General features: G+C 49.4%; 1 protein-coding gene and 1 long non-coding RNA gene across 2 annotated transcripts in view; one reads left to right on the plus strand and one right to left on the minus strand.

The window, feature by feature from the left end:
- Nucleotides 1–23,182, minus strand: part of TRABD2B (TraB domain containing 2B) — a 209,032-nt gene that overhangs the window by 113,662 nt on the left and 72,188 nt on the right. The gene's annotated exons all lie outside the window — the stretch shown is intronic.
- Nucleotides 1,364–21,615, plus strand: LOC118500611. The gene is made up of 3 exons (XR_004903185.1): nucleotides 1,364–1,375; nucleotides 4,731–4,735; nucleotides 21,313–21,615. It is a non-coding gene; the product is annotated as an uncharacterized LOC118500611 (long non-coding RNA).

Here is a 23,182-nt window from a genome sequence, read left to right on the forward strand (position 1 = left end):
TAATGAGGCAGGGAAGCTTCTGTATACCCCTCCTCTTAACTCTCTGGCTTGAAGGGAGAAGGCAGGGAGTCTGTGGTGATAAATAGAGACCTTCCAAGAGGCTCAGTGGCTGGGACACTTGGAGGGCAGCAGCCTGGGGCCTCCTGGGGAGTTAATGGTTTTCAGAAGCAGTTTGGAAACAAGTCTTACAACCAGCCAAAACAAGGCATAACCTCTTCAGACCCCTCAGTCCCAAGTGCTCAGCTCAGAGAGAGCTCAAAGGGGCTTAATGAATTATTATGTCCACATTTCTTGCTGATAAATGACAGTCTTATGCTCCATTACCAAGTGCTGGTTGTAATATTTAATCAAAGTCTAGTTTCATGCATCGGTTGGTTTTGGAAATAATATTTATGGGTCTGGAATGCCTTCAGCCTTCAGGCACATGGCCGAAGAGAATCATTGTTTTGTAGCTACTGGTCAAGAATATAGGAAATGAGATAAAATAACTTTGAAGTTCATTGCTGCCTGCTCAATGCCAGGTCTTCTACTCAATGTCAGAGATGCCAGGATGGATACAAACTAGTTCCTTAATATGCAGGACCCCTCTCAGGTCCAAACCTTTGCTCCCTGGTGCTTCTGTCCTCTCCCAAACCCAATTCATCATCCCATCAGTTCAAGTTCTGCTTCCTCCAGAAAGCCCTCTGTGACCAACCCAGCCCCCAGGGAGGTCAAGCTATAAGCTCAGCTTGCTCTCAGCCCACCACACATGCACATGCTGTAAAGGCTGAATTTTACCCTTGGAAATCCTGGCCATCCACATTGCTGTGGCTTCCCTGGGTTTGCTTTTCGTCCCTCTACTTCTCATCATTGTTGGACACCTACTGGTGTTTGTGAGAGTCCATTTGACTGAACAGAATTGAATTTATAGCCTTTGGATCTTGAACACAAAGTTTAAAATTGATCTATTATAAATCACTCCCTGAATTTTACTCTTTTCCCTATGCTCCCTCTTTCAGTGAATATGCCCAATCAGACACCTGGAAGTTATTTATGAGTCCTCCCTTTGCCTCATTCATTCATTCATTCATTCATTCTTTCTTTCTTTCTTTCTTTCAACAATTACCAAAAAAGAGAGAGAGAGAGAGAGAGAGAGAGAAATAGAGGTATTATCTGCTTACTGACTGTTAAGCATGTGCTAGGAGCTGAGGACAAACTGTGGTGAATTAGCCAGAAGTAGTCCAGTGGGATTTTACCTTCTGTATGTTCAAATGGTTTTTCTCCTCTACATTCACAAGGCCACTGCCCTGGTCTGGCCCTCTTCCTCTCTAACAGGCTTCTAACCAGTCCACTGCCTCCAGCCTTCTGTACCTGCACACCTTCACCATCACACCTGGTCAACGGTTTGGAGAATGTGGAAGTGGGAGTGGGGTGGGGTGGAGAAGCTGGGGGAGAGCTCACAGGGGCTAGCTTCTAGCTCACTATGTGAACTCAGCTAAGTCTTTCCCTCTTGAGGCTTCAGTTTAATCAAATGTGAAGTGGGTTAATAATCCACACCTTCGTGTGGGTCTACCTCCAAGGCAGATCTGATCTGAAAGAAATAACAGAAATAATTTACTGAACAGCTCCAGCACATTATAGGTGTTAACTCAATCCTCCCAACAATCTGAGGTGGGCAGCTGTTCCTATACTACTATTCCCATTTTGCAACAGGGAAACTGAGGCTCAGAGAGATTCAGTGGCTTGGCCCAGGTCACACAGCTCTAAGAGGTAGAAATGGGACTCCATACACACTACTGACTAATCCGCAGCCCCAGATCTCTTAACTTGGAGATTTCACGAGCTCTCTCAGTCTGTGAGGGTGTCCTCACTATGACTAATAGCTTTATTTGCAGCTTTGAGCAGGGTGGGGCTGGTGAGTTATGACTCAGTTTCCCCTAAATAGAGAACAAGAGACACTCTGTCCTAGGAGGCAATCACGCTTAAATCTATGGTTTGTCAAAATGTTTTCAGATGCTTCACCACAATCGAAAGTTGTGAAAGCCCCAGGGGGTGATTACAGGATAAAGCCAATAAAACAGCCTTCACCTGAGCAGAGCAGGTGGATCTTGCCAAGGGCAAGCAGTGCCAAAACGGGGGTATTGCTGTAGACAGAAGCACCCTGGGGACATGGGCCTGCTTCATCTCAAGGGTGGAGGATGGTGCAGAAAGGGTCAATCAAGAGAGGAGGGGGCCAGGTTCTTGTCTCCCAGAACTGCCTTTCGGTTCCTCCCCCCACACCAGCCCTGGGTGCTCCCCGCCACCTCCAGCAGCTTCCTCTCTCATTAGGATTTCTCTGACAACCCCAAGGATTTACAACGTGAAATGTTTCCATTTCCCTGACATGATGTCTCCGCTTCAAAGCGCCCGCGCCTGCCCTCCGGAGCCCGGGATGGCGGTGATTTTGAGAGGGAGACAAATGAATCAAGGGGCTGACACCCATCCCTTTCTTTTCCCCCCATAATACATCTGTTTATTATTGAACAGGGGCTTGCATGGTTCCGTGATGAATTGTCTTCTCCTCCGTAGCCATGTCCCCAGACGGCTGGGCAGGCTGAAGTGTCTTCCAGGAGCATCTGCTTTTGATCTCTGGTCCTTTTAAATCTCGGGTTAAAATCTTTAGTTTGACGGGTCTGAAAGGCAGTTTCTAGCAGCAAAGGAGCCTTAAAGCCCTCAGAGAGGATCATCTGGGTTCTCTCCAGAGAGAGCCCCACGGGATCCCCTCGGACAGGCTGAAAATAGAGCAATGGGCCTCTCTGCCCAGAACAAGCGCCCACTTAGGACCTGAAGGCACCATTCTCACCTGCAGGCGTCGTGTCCCTTGGGACCCCAGCAGAACAGGGCTTGGGCTGCTCCTCCCACCTCTGGGCTCAGGGCTGCTTGGACATAGGCTGAGCCTGGTCCCCGGGTCTCCTCTGAAATGGCACTTCTTTAGGGAGGTTGCTCTTGACTACCTCCAAATGGGGCCTCCTGCTCACCAAACCCAGGTCCTTTTCTTCCTTGAACCCAGCTACACTGCCTTTCTGGCTTCTTACAGGTGGGTAATGCTTCTGGCCAATGGAACACAAGGCCACTTGCAAGCCTGGCCATAAAACCCTCCCCTGTGTGATCTCTGTTGTCCCCTCCCACAAATGCTCCCCAGGTGTCCCTGTCTAGGGCAGAGCCTCGGTCCACCTGGGTCCCCTGACTTTCCCCTTGACCCACCACAGACACCCACACTGGGACTGTGAAACCCCTGAAATTTGAGCTTTGTTGTCACAATTGTTAGTGTTGCTCTAGGTTTGGTCCCTGAGGAATGCAATGCCCTCCAGTCCCCCACCCCAGCCCCCTGTGCTCTCAGCACCCTTGATATTTCATTCTCTGGAGAATGTGTGTGATGTCTGTGTCTCCCACTATACAGCGGGGACTGTCTCTCCTTCATCACTGCAGATGTGGGCTCAACACAGCACCTGGCACAGAGCACAGACCCCAGGGACAGCTGTAGGATGATTGACTGACTGGGTGATGGTGATCCTTCTGAGACCTACAAGGGTACTGAGGTGGCAGTATCAGTGGAAGCTGTCTGGAATGTGAAGCCAGGACTCCTGCCATGTAGGAGCTGAGAATCTGGTCATCTCATGTCACTTCTTTAAGCCTCAGTTTTCCCTATCTGTTAACTGGGTACTTGTGGGACCGAATAAAGGATGGAGGGTATGTGGGACTGCCAAGCACAGTGTGTGCTCAAGTCACATTAGTGGCAGGTGTTATCAGTAGATGATCAGAATAAGACCCAGAGAGGCCTCACTACTAGGTCAAAGGTCTGCAGCTGCTGAGAATCAGTGACCATCAACTCAGTGGGAATATTACTATGGAGGTCTCTGGAGTCCTAAACCAGGGTGCTTCTACCTCCACACAGCTTTCCTGACCCCTGGGGACGGAGCTCTGGAGACAGGCAGCACCAGCTGAGCCACCTCAGGCATGACCTTCACCCTCTCTGAGCCTCAGCTTCCCTGTTAGAAATGAGGGGGATGGCAGGCACATCTTAAAGTTGCCATGCAGACCACAGTGTCTGACCTGGAGGAAGGCCTTCGTGAACTCACTTATTAGCTCTCTCTAGTGTCTGAGCTTTTTGTCTAAGTTGCTGAATGTCTCTGCCTGAGTCTCCTTGACCTCATCTGTACGTGATGCCCTGCCTACCTCACCAGCCCGCTGTGACTGCCAACGCAAGCATGGTATCACTCTGTCTGCTACCTAGGTGAGCGGTTAACACCAACAACTGTTGTTAGTGGGGATGATGATATCGGTAGCGGTGGCTGAATGTGGTAGAAGTAACTAGCAGAGGTGGACCACGGGACCGGAAGTGTGGGTGGCACCAGCAGCAGTGGTTGTTAGGCTGGAACCACAGTGAGGGGGAGGGGGAAGGGCAAGAGTCCTGAGAGCCCCAGAAGCTGGGTTTGGACTGCGGTGGGCAGCCCTGCGACCCTTGGGTCATGAGGGTAATGGCAGTGGCAGTTACAGTCAGAATGGCAGCAGTGAGAAGCTGGTGGCAGAAGAGGTGACAGAGGTGGTTACTGTGCTCAAGCCATACCGGCTTCCCTTCTGTTACCAGGCCCCTTGCAGCCTGCTTTCCTGGGAAATGCCTGTGTCACTGTGGCCCTCCCCGAAGGTCAACCATCTACGGTGTGACCAGGTGGTGAGGGAGCATTTCCTTCAGGCTCCTGCTGCTGGGTGAGCCCAGGTGTCCACAGGTGACTGGGCATGACAGGTGAGCCAGCAGATCCAGGGATCTGACAATCCAGGCCTGTCTGCCTAAGGCCTCCTCAAATGTTCACCCAACAGGAGACTTCTTCTACCAGCCTCTGAGAACTCCTAAGCAAACTTAGGTGTTCTTCCCTCCACTGTCCCTTCACACTCATGGGTTCACTTAATAAATATTCACTGGGGACCTACCATGGCCCTAGGGAAGAACTGAATGGTTGTAGCAGCTTCAAAAAGGCTACGGTTAAGGAGGAATCTCCTGTGCACTCTGTTTCCAGAAGCATGTTGCTGTCCTGGGGATGTTCACATGGCTGTCCTTAGTGTTCTTAGAGTCTGGTCCAGGACACACTCCGTCGCTGGGTTTCTTTCCTTCACAGACATTCTGGAATAGCTACCATGGAAAGGCAGAGGGGGTAGAGGTTAAGAACCACTGCCTGGGTCCCAATCCTATCTCTCTATGATCATGGGCAACTTTCTTAATCTCTGCTCTAGTTTCTTCAACTGCAAAATGCAGGTACTAAACTTTGGTCACAGAGCAGACAGCAAAACAAAGTTCTAGCTGTCATACAGTTTACATTTTAGTGAGGGAACATATGAAAAACATACAAATATACATGCCAGGCAGTAAAATGTGTCAGCTGGGAGTGATAGGAGGGTGTAGAGACAGTGACAGAGCTGCTATGCAGGTACGGAGGCCTTCTCTGAGAATGTGACATCTGAACAAAGGCTTGGGTAAAATGAGGTGTCAGCCATGTGACTACCTGGGGGAAATGGGTTCCAAGCAGAGAAAGTGGCAAGTGCAAAGGTCCTGAGGCAGGAGGAAGAACAAGAACCAGCGTAGCTGAAGTGAGTAAGTGAGGCGGCTAGGAAATGAGGGCAGACAATGCAGAAGCTTTCAGGTCACAGTAAGAAGTTAGATTTTACCAGTAGAATAGGGGCCAGTCAAGAGTGTTGAACAAAGAAGTGTGAATTGGTCAGACTTAATGTTTCAAGAATCACTCGGCTGCTGTGTGAAGTGTAGACACGGGGGGTGGTGATAGAAGGGCAACAGCAGGGGATCAGCTAGGAGGCTACTTACTACACACAACCGTGGATGGTAGCTTGAGTCATGGTACAAAGTGGGAGAGGTGGTGAGAAGCAGGGAGATCGTGGGTGTATTTAGAATGTAGAGAAGCCACAATCTGCTGGCTGACCAGCTGTAGGGTATGAAAGAATGCAAGCATGCAAGATGACTCTGAAGCTTTTGGCCTGAACAACTGGCAGAATGGAGCTGCCATCTGCTAAGCTGAGAAGCCTGGGTGAGAACCAGGACCGGGATGCAGGGACAGTGAGAAATCAACTGTTCGGTTCTAGTGCTGCTAAGTTTGAGATGTGTGTTTGCCGTCCAAGTGGAGACTCTATCAGCTGATTGGATATATGAATTCAAGAGTTCATATGAATGGAAAATTTGAGCTGAAGCTATAAATGTAGACCTTGGTATAAAAATAAAAACGGGGACATGCAAATAAAGTAGAGAAGAATGCTGAGGACGGAGCCCTGGGACCCTCCAAAGTCAGGTCAGGGAGACGAGAAACCAGCAATGGAGACTGAGAAGGAACAGCCTGTGAGGTAGGAGAGCCAAGTGAGGGTGACGGTCTGGAAAGTAAGTATTTCAGGAAGGGAGGTGTGCTGATAGGTTGAGTGAGATGAAGGCTGAAGAGCGACCACCAGATTTATCAACATGAGCGTATGGCTAGGTGATAACAGCTGGAGGAGGAATCACCTCGTCTGGAGGAAGCGGAAGCCATAACCTGAATGCAGACCATCTCTGGCTCCGGGAGGGCCGGTGCAATGAAACAGCGGGTAGGAACCAAGTCTCTGGTTTTAGGGCCTTGAGAAGTGCAGTCTGACATGCAAAGCTTTTAAAATTTTATGAGGGCATCCAGAGGTATAGGGAAGGGATAAAAGGTAAGCTGGTGGGGACTGATTTATGCTCACAGTGGAACTACATAAAAGGTACCAGGGGTTCTGGGCACCCTGCAAAAGCCACTGGGAGGTCAGCAGTGGAACTCCTTCCATGGAGTCCACAAGGAACGTCGTCTGGCCAGCTGGCTCCTTGGCCAGTGGACATGCGTAACCTCCCCAGGTTACCAAGAGGAGTGGATACAGTGACTGATTTCTTAATTATTTTTTTGTTACACAATTTGATTTAGTTGATCACATATACAATTTTAAAACACCTGAAGAAGATTTGTTTTCTAGGAATTGTCCCCCTCATTCCAGCTCCTGGCTTGACATGGGACAGAGTGCTTTCCGAGGCACTTCCAGGAGGGCTGGCCAGAGGGAGTGGCCTGCAATGCAGAAGTCAGGGCTGGGGGTACATTCTCGAACCATCACTTACTGGCTGGGTGGTGTTGGGTGAATAGTGCAGCCTGGTTGAACTTCAGTTTCCTAGGTGTCATCTTTTCATAAAAGCTTAAGTCATGCCCACCCTTCCCCAGGCTGGCGCACGTCCCCTTTATCGCTCTGCTCCTATCACATTTTGCCCAGCTCTTTAATTGACAGATAGCCTGTCAACAGCTTGACTGTAAGCTCCTTGAGGATAGCACCTGTGTTTAACTTGTCGCTGTGTACAGTGAAAAAAAAGTCACTAAATACACAGTTGCTGAATAAAGGGACAGTTGTGACCTCCCCAGGGTTATTCCAGAGACTAAGGGAAAGTCTGAGAAAGTCCTATCCATAGCGTGACAGGCCAGGGCTCAGCAATGTTGGTGAGTTGCCTGGATTCACTGGAAGGAGGGACTCGAGTTCTGTGCAACTACCCTGGATGCCCCAGGATCCTGGCTTTGGCATGGAGTCCCTAAAAGTGATTTTGGGGAGACAATGGTCTTTCAGGCCTGGCACTGTCTTCAGAGTTGAGGACAGGTTCCTCATACACCAACCCTCCCAAAACACCTGCTGTGGATTCACCCTCTGAGTATTAGCAGTGCTCCTCCTTGAACTTGCTTATATTTTCAGCCTGTATTCATTCATTCATTCATTCATTCATTCATTCATTCATTCACAGTCCTTTTTTCCTTCAATGATTCTAATACTATTACTGAGTGTTTGCTGTATGTGGTGCACTGCTCTGCATGCTGTAGTGCAGTGAGGTAGGGATGTTGTGCACACACAGCAAGAACACTTGAGGCTCTATAACTGAGAGCCAAACTGCTGGCTCTGACATTTAGCAGTGAGACCTCAGACAAGTTTCTTAACTTCTCTGTGCCTCAATTTCCATACCTGCCTAATGGAGATATAATGGCACTAACCTCCTTGGGTTTGAAAGGATTAAATGAGTCAATCATATAAAGTGCTTTGAACAGCACCTGACACATAACATGTGCTCAACAGAAACTGGCCAGTCTCACAGCAGTGAACACGACAAATCCCTGTCCTCACAGGGGGATGGGACAGACAACAGGCATGTAACACAGAGCTACATAATGCCCAGTAGCAACAAAGAACACCAGGGCAGGATAAGGGAACAGAATGTGACCAGTGTGTCCTGCTGGAGATACTGTGGTCAGGAAGGCTGTCAGGGGAGTGAGGCTTCTAGGCAGAGAGAACAGGGAGTCCAGAGGCCAGGCACCCAGGCACTGTAAGCCTGTCTACAGGAGGAAGCATGCCTTTCTTTTATTTCCTCTATACTCCCTTTCTCCAGCTCTCTAGAGCACTGGTTAATAACAACAGAGCCCCCTGCTATTCCAGCTCACCTTGTCTTCTCATGGCTCTCTTCTCTAGATCCCACCCCCACCTTCATCTTTCCCCAAGCCCATGGAGGTCTCATCCTGGACAGGCAGGGCAGAGTGGTGGAGGGCCAGGAGCCGGGGCCCTTGGGCTTCTGCTTGGCCTTATTTATGCCCTCTGTGAAGTGGGGGGACTTGTGGTTCCGTGGTCTCCAGGGTGGCCCCAGAAGCAGACATAGAAGGAACCTCAAGCACAAGTGAATTCCACGAAGGGCATGTCACTTGCGGTTTTGCTTCCATGTAGCCCCTGGAATGGGGTGAAATGATGGAAGAGGGAGCTTCCAGGCTGTCACTGGCCATATCACCTGGCAACTGCACGTGGAGGGAAAAGGCTCTGGGCCCATCCTGCACCATGGAGAACCTCGCGGTCAAGGAGCTTGGGGAGCAGGCTGCCTGGTTTTTCTATAGGTATTTTCTGAGCACCTAATGTGTATAAGAGTGCCAGGGCTGGCGGGGCCTCAGAGAAGCAGGAGAAGAGGGGGTCTCTGTCACATCTCCAGCTGGGAAGGCAAGACTCTTAGCTCTTGAATTTGAATGCCAGCTTTACCACTTACCCAGTGTGAGCCACTGGAAGTGACACCTCCCCACTTTGGGCCTCACTGTTCCCATCTGAAAAATGAGAGCAATAATAATCCCTGCTCATTCTGCCTCAAGCAGCAGAGGGCTGACCAACCATAGTGATAAGAGTGACATTGTCTATTTTCTCATGTGCCCCGAGTGTGACAGCCCTGTGTAAACTTCAAAGGCCACCTGAACCAGAGGAGTATTCCTGCATAGCACAACTGTGGGGTCAGAGACCTCAGTTTCAGATTGAGCCCTACCATCTGCTAGTTGTGTGTTCTTGGGTAGTTCACATCTTAACTGAGTCTGAATTTTAGCATCTGTAATGCAGGCTCTTGGGACAGCTGTGAAGATTAACTGAGAAATGTGTGCGAAAGGCTTCATCAGGAACTAGGAGAAGACTGGCAGGATTGGCAGCTATTACACTTGATATAATTGTCCACCAGGGGCTAAAGGGTCCGCTCCTTTGTCGTGGAATGCTGGGACCCGAGGTTCTACAAACACAGCACAGTGAGGGCGTAAGGAATTCCCTCCATTCAGGATTAGGCTCTGGGGACACCCAGCACTGGAAATATTTGAAATTCGGGGTCATGCTGGTTTTGCATGGGACATGTGACCAACTTTGCCTTGAAGACAAGGAGCACCTGGCCATGCAGAAGGAGCACTGAGGCATGCTGGCTGCCTTCTCAGACTGGCAGCTTTTGCAGGAAGGGAAGGTAGAATTCAGCAAATTAAAAAAAGGGCCAGAGTGCATTGAGGGAGAAGGACAGGGCTGCTACACTGTCCTCAAGTAACCCAGCTTCATTTCAGGGTGAGGGCAGGCTCGGACTCCATTTATTTATTATTTGTGGTTTTTTTCTCAAATCTGTCACTTTTAAAAACATTTCATTGACATAAACAATACATTAAAAAATATGCAGCTGTCGCAAGTTACAGCTGGACAATGACATTAAACCAGTACCCAGCTCAAGACACAGAACATTATTGATCACATGTTTCCCCAGCGTAACCACTATTCCAGCTTCTAAAGCCATTGTTTAACTTTCCCTGTTTTTAAACTTTATATGAATGGAGGGTACAGTGGACATTCTTTTGTATTTGGCTTCTCTTGAAAAAGCCTCAATATTTGGTTTGTGATTATTTATATTATTCCATGCAACTGTGGTTCATTCATCCTCACTATTGTATCATATCCATTGTGAGAATGTGCCATCACTTATTTATCCATTCTATTGTGGATGGACATTGTGCAGTTTCCATTATTAGCTGTTATGAATGAATAGTGGTGTTAAGAGTATTCTTGTATGATCTTTTGGTGACTATATGTAAGTGTCTGCCCACCCCCTCCATGGGGGAGTAGAGATCCCAGGCCGGGGTAATACTTCTGCCTGGCTTTAGTAGATCCTGACAAAGTGGTTGTACCAATGTGTATCCACCCATCGCCTGTTAGAGTTCTAGCTGTGAAGGAAAGAACAAGAAATGAGCAAAGTATGTGGATGTGGAAGTGAGCATGGTGTGTCACTCATTCTGCAAAGAATTTGGGGCACTGCCTAGATGTATAACCTGTGGCATGTACTAAGGGCACAGACATGGTTCAGATGCAACTTGAGCTCAGGGCGATGGCCAGGCATGACCACAAAGAACCAGAATACCAGGTAGGAAGGCCTCAGGGGAAAGAGTTGAGTCAATGGAAGGACTGAAACAAGGCTTCTGACCTCCTGCCTTGTCACCTACCACCCTGTTCTACTTCAGGCTTGTCTTGACTTACGAGGTTTCTAAACATGCATCTTAGAGGCTGGAAGATACTCAAAGAGCTCTCAAGAAAAAGTCAGCTCCTGTAGCCCTTGCCTCATCCCAAGGATGTAGAATGGACACTCTCCAGGGAATTCCCAGGAGAGGGAGACTTGCGTTTCAATGTACAATCCTCATCAGAGCTCAAGCCCCACATGCAGATACAGAGGATGAGGTCAGGGAGAGCAGACGGTCTCATGCCAACCACTCACCCCAACCCCAGCCCAACATCCATTTCTCACTGAAGTTACCATAAAGCACAGCCTCTATCTGGTCACTTCATATGAGCATTGCAGTGAGCTGTGGGTTGCTCTGTTGAGCAGAGGGAAGCACATACATTTCCAAGTTCAATAACCCTGCTGCCTGGTAGTGAGTGCCCTGGGACTGCCCAGCCCTGGGCCCTGCCATCCCCTCCCACCACAGTTAGAGAAAGACTCCTTGTTGAAGAGAGGAACTGGTAAGGCTGCCTCCATGTCTTGCTCCCCGAAGACCAGGTGTTTTACTCGGCAGCAAACCAGAGCTGTCCTGGAACCAACGTTGTTCAGACTTCGTCACCCCGTCCATCACCCTGGCTTGGCTGCAGGGCCCGAGGTGCCAGGAGATGGAGTTCACTCCTCATTTATTTTCAGCATTCCCCTCTGGGGAACCTGAAATAAAAGTTTCTTGTAATGACAGTGCCAGGAAGCCCTTGGGTGATCGTCTCTGCTGATGGGGACCTAGAGGGCAAAGATTCCCACAGGTACTACTGCTGGGGAAGGTAGGGCAGGGATGAAACTGGAGAAGAACCCATGCTCCCCCCTACCTGCTGGTACCACTGTTGCCTTTCTGCTGGGGCCTGCCCATATCCCCCATCACGGGGACTGGCCCCGGCAGTAGAGGGGAAAAACTACCTGGTGCTCCAGCCCAGGCTACCATTCCAGCCATGGCTGTCAGGGCACTGCGCCCACACTGGGCTGCAGAGGGGCATGTTGTGATCTCCAGTCCCAAACCACAGGCCGTCCCTGCATCTGTCAAGTGCGATCTCTCCTGGGCCCCTGCCGGCCCCTCCAAACAAGCTATCTTTATGAAATGAAATGACTACCCTTCATATATTAAAATAACACCTCCCCAGGAAGGACCTCACGTCAGGGCTGCTTCACAAAGGGACATTCACAGGCTGGCAGAGGAAAGCTGGTGGAGGCTTGGCGCAGGGCCCAGAGGGAAGAGAGGATGGGGAGCCTGGGGCTCTGGGGTTACAGACAGGAGGGTGGGTTAAGGGGAGGCAGAGATGGGGGCTATGGAGACTCAAGGCTGACAAAGAAACTCTGGGTTCAGCCAGGTGGTGCAGCCCACTCCCAGCTGATGAGGCAGGCTGGGGCTCCCTTCAAGTACAACCCTGGGCATGGCTGTTTCCAGCCTGGTTCTTCATGCTATCCATGGTTTGAACTACCTAAATGTGCCCCCTGGAATGCAAGCAGGGACCCTGGCCAGGAGGTGGGGGTAGAAGACATTACAGATGCCAGGCCCTGCTTCCCAAAGACCCTGTAGGAAAAGTGGGCATAGAGGCTTAGCCCGTGGGCCCACAGAAATCAGGTGGGCTTGGCTCCAGAGTCTGGGCTGGCTGGACTGTCTGCGTCCTGCCCATGGGCTGAGTTCGCCCTCTCTGAGGCCCTTCCACCCCTCAGCCTGGGAATGCAGCTCTAGATTTAGATCAAACTGGGGTTGGATCCTGGTACTGCCTCTTCTTGGGCCAGAGATTACATCTGCCTTGGCACCAGTTTCCTCACCTGAAATGTGGGCACCATGCACCTAATTCAAAAGATTTGTCATGATGGTTAAACAAGAGGGCATCAGTAAAAGTCGTGCATGTAGTAGGCTCTCAGTGTTGGTCTTCTTTCCTTATGCTCTGCCATGTATTAAGATTTTAAAATAAGATATATATATATATATCATAGCAACCTGTACAAAATAAGTGTTAGGTGTTGATCTTATACAAGGAAAGAGAACTGAAATTTACTGTTACCCTAAAAGGATTTCCTTCTGTGTTTACTCTGCCCCTGATTCACTGAATAATCACAATACACAGGTGTATCAGCACATTTTTGTTGAATGAATGAATGAATTAATGAGCAAATGAAGGAAAGAAAGAATTCATGTATGAAAGCACGTGGTCCCTACTTTGGACAGGTAGTGCTGGTGAGGGACGTGGAAAGGAAATTCCTCAGTCAGGGACTGTGATGGTTCTGGAGCCCGGAGCCCCAAACCCTAATGATGTCTGGGACACAGACCTGACCTCCCCTATCCCAGAGATGGTGGCCCCCAACCCCTAAGCTTGGGCCACTCTGGTTCTCCCTCTGATAACGGCCACCACCCTCTCACTTACCAGATGCCATTAGAACACGAATGATGTGTGATGAGATCTGATCTGAGGTTCCCATTTCACTGACCTCAGCATGGCAGAGGTTGCCCTGGAGGTACAGACAGAAAAAAAGCAGAAAGAGGAGAGACCTAGGGAGCTAGGGTCCAGCTCAGGGTCTGAGGGGAGCCAGAAAGGCTCAGCCAGCACAGTCATGGAGGCGTATGTGCTCTGCATCTTCAAGGGGACTTCTGAGGCCAGAAAGAGCCTTGCTGGTAACACAGCCCTCGCTCCCATGTTGGTAGTTCTGGAATCCAAAGGCCTGAAGAACCACAGGCCTTCAAACTTATATGAGTCTAGAATCTTTTTTAAAGCAAAATTAATAAATATTTAATTAAATATCTACAGAACCATAATGTTGTCAACCATACAGTCTTGATTTGTCCCACCTTTTGTGAACATGGAAGTTTTGCTGCACCACTATTTATGTATGACTGTGGGTGCTGCTCCATGCCCCAGAGAATTGTGAAATGATAGATGGATATGTACCATGTTTTGGGCTCTAAAATCCAAAAAGTATGAATTCTGAAATGAATGTGGCCTCTAGGGTTTTGGATAAGGGATTGGGAATCTGCTTTACTCAGTTGTAGATTTCTTTAATTGCTTGTTCATTCATTCATTCATTCATTCAGCAGGTCTTTGCTGCCTTCGGCATGTACTTTACCCTTCTGCTGTCAGAGAAGGTCCTCACTATGTACTTATTCATTGGCAAGCATCCCCTGACCCTTGCTGGATGTGAGACTCTGGGCTGGACCTAGAGGGGCCCATTCTGCACATCTCTCTGTTGCTGAACTCATCCCGCTGAGCTAGAGTCCTCTGTTTCCATCCAACTTCCACTGCAGGCCAGGGTTCCTCTGCGCACAGGGCTGAATCTTCTTCTGTTTTGGCCAACAGAAGGTGACATGCATATGGATCTCAGCCTGTCAAGTGACCGCAAGGACATCTTACAGACATAGAGAAGGCCCAGGGCCTGCCCACTGAGGCACTCATGCATGCCTGGATAAGCAGGTCACCCAGAGTGGGGTTTGGAGGAATCATAGACCAGTAGGGCAGACAGGGCCTGCTAGCACTTCTAGTCCAGCCCCTTCAAGCACTTTGATCCCCTCAGTCAAGATTGTGCCAAGGTCAGCTGGACAGCACTGAGACCCACTCCATTACACACAAGGCCAATTACAAAATACTCTGCTATCTGGTAAGAGGAAATCCTCTTTCCTGGCATTCTATGCATGACTCTCAGGAGCAATGAGAGATGCAATTTGTTATAGTGAGGGGAGAATCAAGGAAGACTTTCTGGAGGAAGTACCATAATATTACAGAATTTTGAAGAAAGAAAAGAGTTTTGATAAGCCCTGCATGTTTGTGCAGTAGTCCTGTGTATGTGTGTTGTGTGTGTTTATGTTGTGTTTGTGTGGTGGGTAGACACAGTATTCCGAGGGAGGCACTTAGGAACAATGACGAGCCCTGGCTGTGGAGGACAGGGTGGTGCAGCCCCAGATCCCGCTTCAATGAGGGAATTGTTGCCCCAGCTACTGGAAATGCAGCTCTCAGAATTCAGCCTTTAACTGCCAGCCCCTCAGGGCCTGCCTTAGCCTCAGGCAAAAGTCCTGTCCTTCCTTCCAGGAGTACCCCCATCAAGTGATGAATTGGAACAGGTGTATAAAGTCCTACGCTTCAGCACGGAAAGGTGTTCACGCCTGCACCTCTTCTGCCTAATATGCTTCCTCCCCAACCCTTTTCCCAGACAAACATGTTGATCCCAAGAGCCTACTTAACAAAGCCTGGGCACACAACACTGCCTCAGAATCTGCTTCCCAGAGCCCTCAACCTGTGACACTAGAAATTTCAAAAGAGGGGACATGAGGGGACTATTGGAACACAAGACTGAAGAAGTTGGCATTAGGCACCCTGCCCTTCAAATTATAGGACCTGGCCAGCCCCAACTGCCCCTGTCTTCCAGCAGACTTAGGGTTCTTAGCACAGGGTCAGCCTGCTCTTACAGGAGTTACAGTGGTAAAGCTGTGAGTTGGTATGAGCCGAGCATGTGCCCTTTGCCAGGCACTGCATGCCTGTTATTTAACAGGATCTTCACAACAGCTCCGCTAGCAGGTATTATAACTCCTTATTCTTACTAGATGAAGAAACTGAACACACTGGAGAGGTCCAGCAACTGCCCCAACCATGCAGCTCAAAAATGGCAGAGCCTGGAATTGAATGCATGCCTGATTCCCAAGTTTGTGTTTTTTTCCAAAGGTGGCCTCCACCCTTCTCAGAGCAGAGGCACTGTGATCTCTAAGACCCAAACCTAGCTCTAATTGTTTGAGTTCTCTAAGTGGAGGAAGTGAAAACCTAGTTTTCTTCTCTTTCTACTCAGAGCCCATCTATGGCCAGGGTCAAGGCTGAGGCTGTGGCTGGGGTCAGGTGTGTGGGGGAGTTTGGGTTCAGTCTGAGACTGTCCAACAGCATTTTTGTCTCTAAAATTAACTAACCATGACCCTGCTGGAGCCATCCTGCTCTCTCAACCCAAACACCATCTTTTAAGAGAGAAAGAAAGCAGGAAGGGGTGGGAGTGGGCACCAAAGAGTAGGGAGACGGATTTGAAGGGGTCCTATTCAACCTTTTATCCATCATCAAAACCCTCCGTCATTAGGATCTCTGTGCCCGTCTGTCCCATAACATTTAGAGACAATCATAAAAGGGAGGGTAATGACCGCAATTACAACTGAAGGACTGCTTTAATGAATATTAAACAGCTTTGAACATCAAAGTATTGACTGAAGTGGAAACCTAATATCTCTCCTCCCAGCCCCTTCCACCCGGAGAAAGGGCAAGGCAGATGGCCTGGCCTTCTGCGGGGCTGTCAGGAACAATTTGCACGAGTCACCAAGTGGCACTTTGAACAAGCCTTCTGCCTAGAGGCCGGCCCAAGAAATAAAGGGATCTGCCATTATCTTCTCTGCAGCAGTCAATCAGCAGGGGAGGAGAGGGGCCATGTCACAGAGGGAATCCAGAGCCCATGAGAGGCAGACAGGGTGTCCCCTTCTAGGGAAGTCTGCTCAGGTCTGACGAGAGGAGCTCCTGCTCAACCTTCACTGCTCAGCAGCCGGGAGCAGGGGCCACCTACCTGGCCAGCCTCCTCTCAGCTTCTCCAGACCTCCCAGGCCCCTTGCTGGTTCTGTCTGCCTGCAAGTCTTCTGCCACAGGACAACCTCCATCCTTCTTGCCTTCACTCATTCATTCAGATAATTAGGGAGCCAAATGAGACAGACTCTGTGCTCAAAAAGTACATAGCCTAATGGTGGAGAAAGAGGTGCAAACAGGTAATTCTGACACAGAGGGATAACCATGTGGCAGACTGATGGGGAAGAGAGGGGAACTCAGGCCAAGGAAGAGTGCAATTAAGGCAGATCTAGGCCTCAGAGCACCCAGAGTTGAGTTAGGGAAGTGGACATGTCTCTCTCTCTCTCTCTCTCTCTCTCTCTCTCTCCCTCTTCCTCTCTTTCTAAAATCAATAAATGTGTCCTTGGCAAGGATTAAAAAAATGAATTTAAAAAAGATAACAAAACACCATGGTTTGTACACTCATCAATCCACTCAAGCAATAGACTTCTCATTTTATCCATTCCTGGATGCTGACTTAAAAGATACCACTTTACTACTAGCAAAACCAATAGTAACTTCGTCAGCTTTCATGTTGGCAGTCTGTGGGGTAAGTGAACTGTGAAAATCTGGGAGGAGGGGCAGTGGGGCTTCTTAGCCAATCAGGGAAGGCTTCATAGAAGAGGTAACCCTGGCACTGGGCATGGAAGGAGAAACTGATTTGTGAGACAAGGAGGCATAGGGCACCCCGGGAACAGACAGCTACTCTACCATGCTAAGCCTCCTCCCTCCTGATTGCCTCCCCCCACTCTTACTCCCCCAACACACCCTGCTTTTCACCAGCCCCCAACCTTGTCCCTGGTATTTGTTGCTCAGGAACTGCCAGATGACTTAGACCAAGCCTCCCACAAGCTGCACCTTCTTGTGTTGGCCCTGGCCAGCCTTCACCAGATGTTTACTGGGGTGGGTGTGGTGTGGTGGACAGGTGTTGTGCTTGCTGCTTTCTCAAAGGACCCTTGTAATCTCCTAGCCTTGACATTACTGAGGAAGCTTCTGATCCTTCTCCAGAGCCCAGGTGCTCAGGTATGTGCTTCTCTTGCAAACGAGGGATCTGACTCACAGAATAAGAGTTCACTAAATAGCTGTGGAATGAATGAGCAGCCTCTGTGTTCCAGCAAATGGAGGTCCAGGGCAAAGCTGACACCCTCCTTCCTCCAGAAAGGAGCCCAGAGGCCCTCACAGGTCACTCAAGGCCCTTTGCAGTCCGTCGCCAGTGACCCTGCAGGCTCCTTGCTGGGGATCCCCAGCCACTCTCTGTTGGATTGTCCAGGGCTGGATTATCCAACTTCCCAATAACGGAAATTCTGATACACCTGCACCACTAACCATACACTGCTGAGCACTTGAAATGTGACTAGTGCAACTGAGAAATTGAATGTTAATTTTGTTTAATTTTAACAAACTTAAATGGCCACATGTTGCTAGTGGCCACACATTCATCATGGCCTCTTAAATGTGCCAAAATTTTTCCTGAGAAACCTTCCCAGGATGAGTGAAATGCCCCTTTTATTCCCCACAGCCCCTGAGCTTCCTCAGGTCACTGCATTCACTGTGTGTAGTGTTGTCTATTTGTTTGTCCATCTCAGCCTCTAGCCCAGTGATGTCTGTGGGAGAGTATTCTCTGAGGGTGTCCATCGTATTGTCTGGGGGCTTCTGCACACTCCTACACTTGGGTGTTCCACATATCCCTATACCTGGGGCTTTTGAATCCCTACTCCTAGGGCTTCTGTATACTTCCTATACCTGGGGCTTCTGCATATGCCTACTCCTGGGGTTTTTGCACAGTCCCTACACCTTGCTCTTTCCCAAGACGGGGCCGGGCCTCTCCTCCTCCACAACTGACTCTCAAGGACTTGGTGGGGCAGCTTTGAAGTGCTGGGCAAAAAAAAAAGGGCTGAGGATCAGTTCTTGGGGCAGAAATGTGTAATGGGGGGCTCCATGGGGTGAAGGAGCTGTGTCTGCTTCATGTCTGTGTCCCCAGCGCCCAGCACAGAGCCCAGCACAGTGATGAACTGAGGAATCTGCGAGAAGTGATGGGGGGAGCGAGGGGCTAGGAGCTACTTGGGGTGGAGTCAGGACTTAAGAGCCCAAGAAAATTATTAGAAGCCAAAGATCCACCTCTGCAGGGTTTTCTGGGGCTTCCTGGCCAGGGCAGTTAGACTTTGGTGGAGAAGGGGAGTTCGGAAATTGGTCTGAAGGCAGGTGGAGGGAGTTCCCTCCCCAAATCCCTCAGGGATGCACATGCCTCCCATTACCATAAATGAGAATGGCTGCTAAACCCCACATTAGGCTAAAAACTTAACACCCAGTAAATATTATTAACCACAGGTACCCCTAATTACCCCCATTGCCCCAGAGGTTCCAGCAGGCCAGGCTGTAGGATTGCCTGCCTCTTCAGGTTGCTCTCCCTCACCCATACTCAAGTACTGAACACAATCTCTGGGCCAGGCCCTGTGCAATGAACCCACAACTCAGAACTCCCTCAGAAGCTTACTCTGCAGAAAGGGAGAGATGGATATTCCTCCAAAACCTAACTGGAGCATAAAATAGCATGAAGCATGTAGAAGAAGCTGCAACAAAGCAATGAAGGGAGATGTTTGTTTGCAATGGGGAAAGAAGGGAAGGCTTCCTGGAGGAAGAGGAATCTGAGCCTGACCTTGAGGAATGGGGAGGCAGGATGTGCTAATGGGTCAGGATCAGTGAGGTCAGTAAAAGACATGGGACCAAAGCTGGGATGGGGGAAGCACAGCGTATAGGAGCAGCAGTGAGGAGTGTATGTATGAAGCACGGGTGGGAGGGAAAGGGGCAGGAGGAAATGAGGGTGGTGTAGTTTGCAGGGTCCACACTGGGGACACATGGCAGAGGAGTTTAGACTTTATTCTGTAGGTGGAGACACCGATATAATGAGTCCTTTCCCATTCTGGGCAAACTCTTACTGGAGCAATCCCCAACCCCTGCAGGAAACCATGCTTCTGTGGTCACAGGAATGGAGCAGGAAGATGCCGCTGCCCCAGAAGTCCTCTAACCTAGAGCCTAGAATATGCCATCAACTCTCTTCAGGGACAACTGGACACAAGAGGGAGGAGGGTCCCAAAAAATCATGTCAACCCACAACCCAGGGGAGGGCTCTCTCCCAGCACTCATCCCTGCCCTCCCCTCTGCCAGAATGCACCCAAACATCTCCCCATCACACACCTGCCTCCGGGCCAGGAACCCCACCATTAGTGCCATGCTTCCACTTGAGTAAGCATTGCCCTCCAGACATTGTATACTCTATTTTCCAAATATTAATTCCTCCCCGTCTCTTCCAATATAACTGAATCTTAATGCTGGAAATCACGTGAATTAAATTTTAGTAAGCTTCCCTTCAGATTAATTAGATTTAATTTAACATAATTTAATTTAACGGAAACCAGTCAACATTCTGAAGCTGGAGCCTGTGGCTTGGAGGACACTAAGACGGAGCATGCCCTCCAGGAGCTCCCAGTCAAAAGGGAGGGAAAGGGATGGGAGCACAAATAACAGTGACCCTAGGAGAAATTGTGACTGCCAGAGCAGAGATCCATGGGGTGAAGGGCACTCAAAAGGTTAAGCCAAGTGAGGCAACACATGTATAAGTGCCTGGTTCGTGCCTGGAGGGTATCATTAAATGTTACTAATTTTATACTCCACTCCTTCATTTTTCTCAAAGGATCCAAGTCTTGGGACACTATGGTGGGAGGAACAAAGAAAACCAACTGCGTGGCCTGGGCATTGGCAGGTGGGGCTGGGGAAGGGGTGTTAGCTAGGTGTCTGAGCAGGAAGCTGCCTGAAGAATCCCCGGACTCCGCCTCCCTCTTTGGGCTGTTTCTGGTTGGTGTCCGCTGAGTAGTCAGCTGACCCTGCATCTACCTGGTTCCTCCAGCCTCTCGTGGCTGCACTTCCATTTCAGATGGAAATCCCTCCTTTCATATCCTTCAAGGTTGACCCCACGTCTCCTGCTCTGTGGCTTTCTATAAACCCTTGTCTTTTTCTTTTGCTACATGTCTCTCTCTCCATCTTTCCTCTCTCCTTCTCCTCTTTCTCCTTTCTTTACCTCTCTTGTTTCTCTCTTCATCCCTCCTGTTAGGCCCTGGCCTCTTTGGTATGTGTCATACTAACATACGTGTTTGGAAGGACTCACCTCACATCTCCAACATTAAACCAGTTTCAGAGGGAAAGAGAGGGGTGCAAGAAATGGCTTTAGTTCTGGGGAAGGCCCACCTCCTGGCTGTCACACCCTACCTTACCAGCCCTTGGTCCCCATGCATGCCACTCTGAGATGCAGGCACTCTGAGTTATTACTGTGTTTGGAGACCTTCACTGCTCTACTGCTGCCTCTCAATTTTCCATGCCCAGAAATGAATTAAGGATGCCTCAGAGACTGGCACAGACTTGACCAAGGTCATACCACAGTCCCATGGCAGAGCTGGGATCAGCAGCCAGGTTTCCTGACCCCCCAGGTCGAAATATTCCCCACTCCGATGCTCCACCTGCAGCACTGGGCCCTGTGAAGGAAAAATACTAACAGCCACATCTGTGGTGTTTGCCGCGTACCAGGCACTGGGCTCAGTGGTTGCATGATTCATCAAAGGAACTCCTAAATCATTTGATCTTGAAAACAAGCCTATGAGGTGGTTACTATTATTTTCCCATTTACAGATGAGGGAACTTAGACTGAGAGAGGTGAAGGAACTTGCTAAAGGTCAACACTGGTAGAGCTAGACTGGGCCCAGGCCACTGAGAGCCCAGCTCCATGCCCCTCTCCCTGGTGCACTAATTAATGCCTTTCTGAAAATCCAGGGGTTCTGGTCACAGTCTTGAGTGTGCTGTTACTCCCCTGCTCTCAGCTCTACTCTCCCCTGACAGGGACTCTAAGTCTGGACTTGGTAGGTTGCAACCCCACTTTGGTGGCAGCCTGGCTGGGGGCTGTCTACCACCCCACAGGGAAAGTGGGACTTCTTCACAGCTGCCCCTGTGGTTCAAAGGAACAGGGGCCCAGAATCCTAATGAGGATGGTTCATATTATGACAGATCTGGGAACCTTAAAAGCAAAAGACAACTTAACAATGCAGAAAACAAATGCAGGCCCCTTGGCCTGGTTCTCAAGGGCAGCTGGAAGCTTAGTGGGGGTCCTGCCAGGGTCAATCCCTTGTGCTGTCTGTCCTCCTCTGGCAGTAGGCACAATGTGCCCTAGACACACACAGTGCCTGCCCAGGTTCAGCCCTTCCCATGGACAGCTAGGGCCTGCCCTGGGGATAGGCTTGAAAGCCTCCTGCCTGCACACGACAGGCAGCCCATGCGAGCACCAGCCGTGCTGATCTGGGGAGGAGGTGGGAAGGAGTCTGGCTCCAATAACACACATGTTCCAGGCACAAAAATGCGGCTATTCAGGCAGGGATGCCATAACCTCCAGCTGCTGGGGCTACAGGGCCCAGGCTGCCTCAGCAAGTGCGCTTTCATACTTACTGGAAACACTCTCATGTTGAGGGATTTGTTCATTTGTCAGCTGGGCCACTAACATGGCTTTTTACAAGGGAGTCTGTGGTTGCCAGATTCTGATGGCTAAGCTCTCCTCAGCCACTGTTGAATAAAGGGGATATTTAAGCAAGAAAGGGTAGTCCACCTCTCTTAAAGAAAATTATGAGAATAGAAACTAATTTCAGAAATTATTGTTGAGCCTCACTCTATCTGGTGTCATATACCCATCAACACCCTTTCACATTCCCTGTGTCCCTTCAACCCAACAGAAGAGAAAACCGAGGCTCAGGCCCGAATCAGGGCTTGAGGTTGCCCCGTAAACATGGACGGAAGCGAGGATCTGAACCTGATTTTTGGTTCTGGTGCTTTTTTATTATGCTTTGGGATAAGGAAAGAGGGACTGGTTAGGGTTTCTTCCACCTCTTTCAGTACAAATTTTTAAAATTTCTTTTCCTTTCTCCTTGGAAAGTCACCTTGAGAAGTGTTTGCTCCTGTGTGACTGCAGAAATTTGAGAATGAGTTAAATGTGCTCTGTGACCACTAGAAATGATACCACGGGCACGTTTTCACTGCAGTGGAAAGCTGTCATGACCTATTGTGAACCGAATAAAGGATGGGGTGTACAGTGATGAGCCCATTTTTACAAATATGCATTCATCTACGGGCACATGTACAGACATGGACTTGCATGAGGAAATGTCTGGATGGATCTACGTCAAATGTTGACAGTGTTATTCTGCCAGAGGGTGGCATTTTATGTTTTGTTTGTTTTTTATAAAGGTTGCATACTCTATAATAATACACACTAGCATGATTTTAAGAGGAGAAAGAGAAAACTTTGGAATCAGATCACTAATTGGATAAACTCAAGCAAGTCACAAAGTTCTCTGAGCCTCAGCTTCCTCATCTGTAAATGGGTTTCATACCCACTCCTGCCAGGGCTGCTCCTGTCCTGAAGATAAGCTGATGGGTGCTCAGTCTGTTCTGACTCCTACTCTCGTGTTCCTGGCCTTGCCCTGCTTCCCATTTCCTGTCTCTCACCCCCTCCTCTGTCCCTCTTTCCCTTCCATACTGTCTGCAACTCTTGCTCCTCCAAGCCCCTCTGGCCTTTGTGCCATCAACCCATGCTGGCTGGGCACCAGGTCGGCCGCACAAAATCTACTGGTTTTCCAGTTGGGCTGTAGCAGGCCCTGCATGGTCACCGCAATCCTGTCACTTACCAGGGAAGTTTTGGGAAGGACAGTCCCAGCATTCTGGA

The sequence above is a fragment of the Phyllostomus discolor genome, chromosome 5, assembly GCF_004126475.2.
Source record: "Phyllostomus discolor isolate MPI-MPIP mPhyDis1 chromosome 5, mPhyDis1.pri.v3, whole genome shotgun sequence".
Taxonomy (NCBI): domain Eukaryota; kingdom Metazoa; phylum Chordata; class Mammalia; order Chiroptera; family Phyllostomidae; genus Phyllostomus; species Phyllostomus discolor.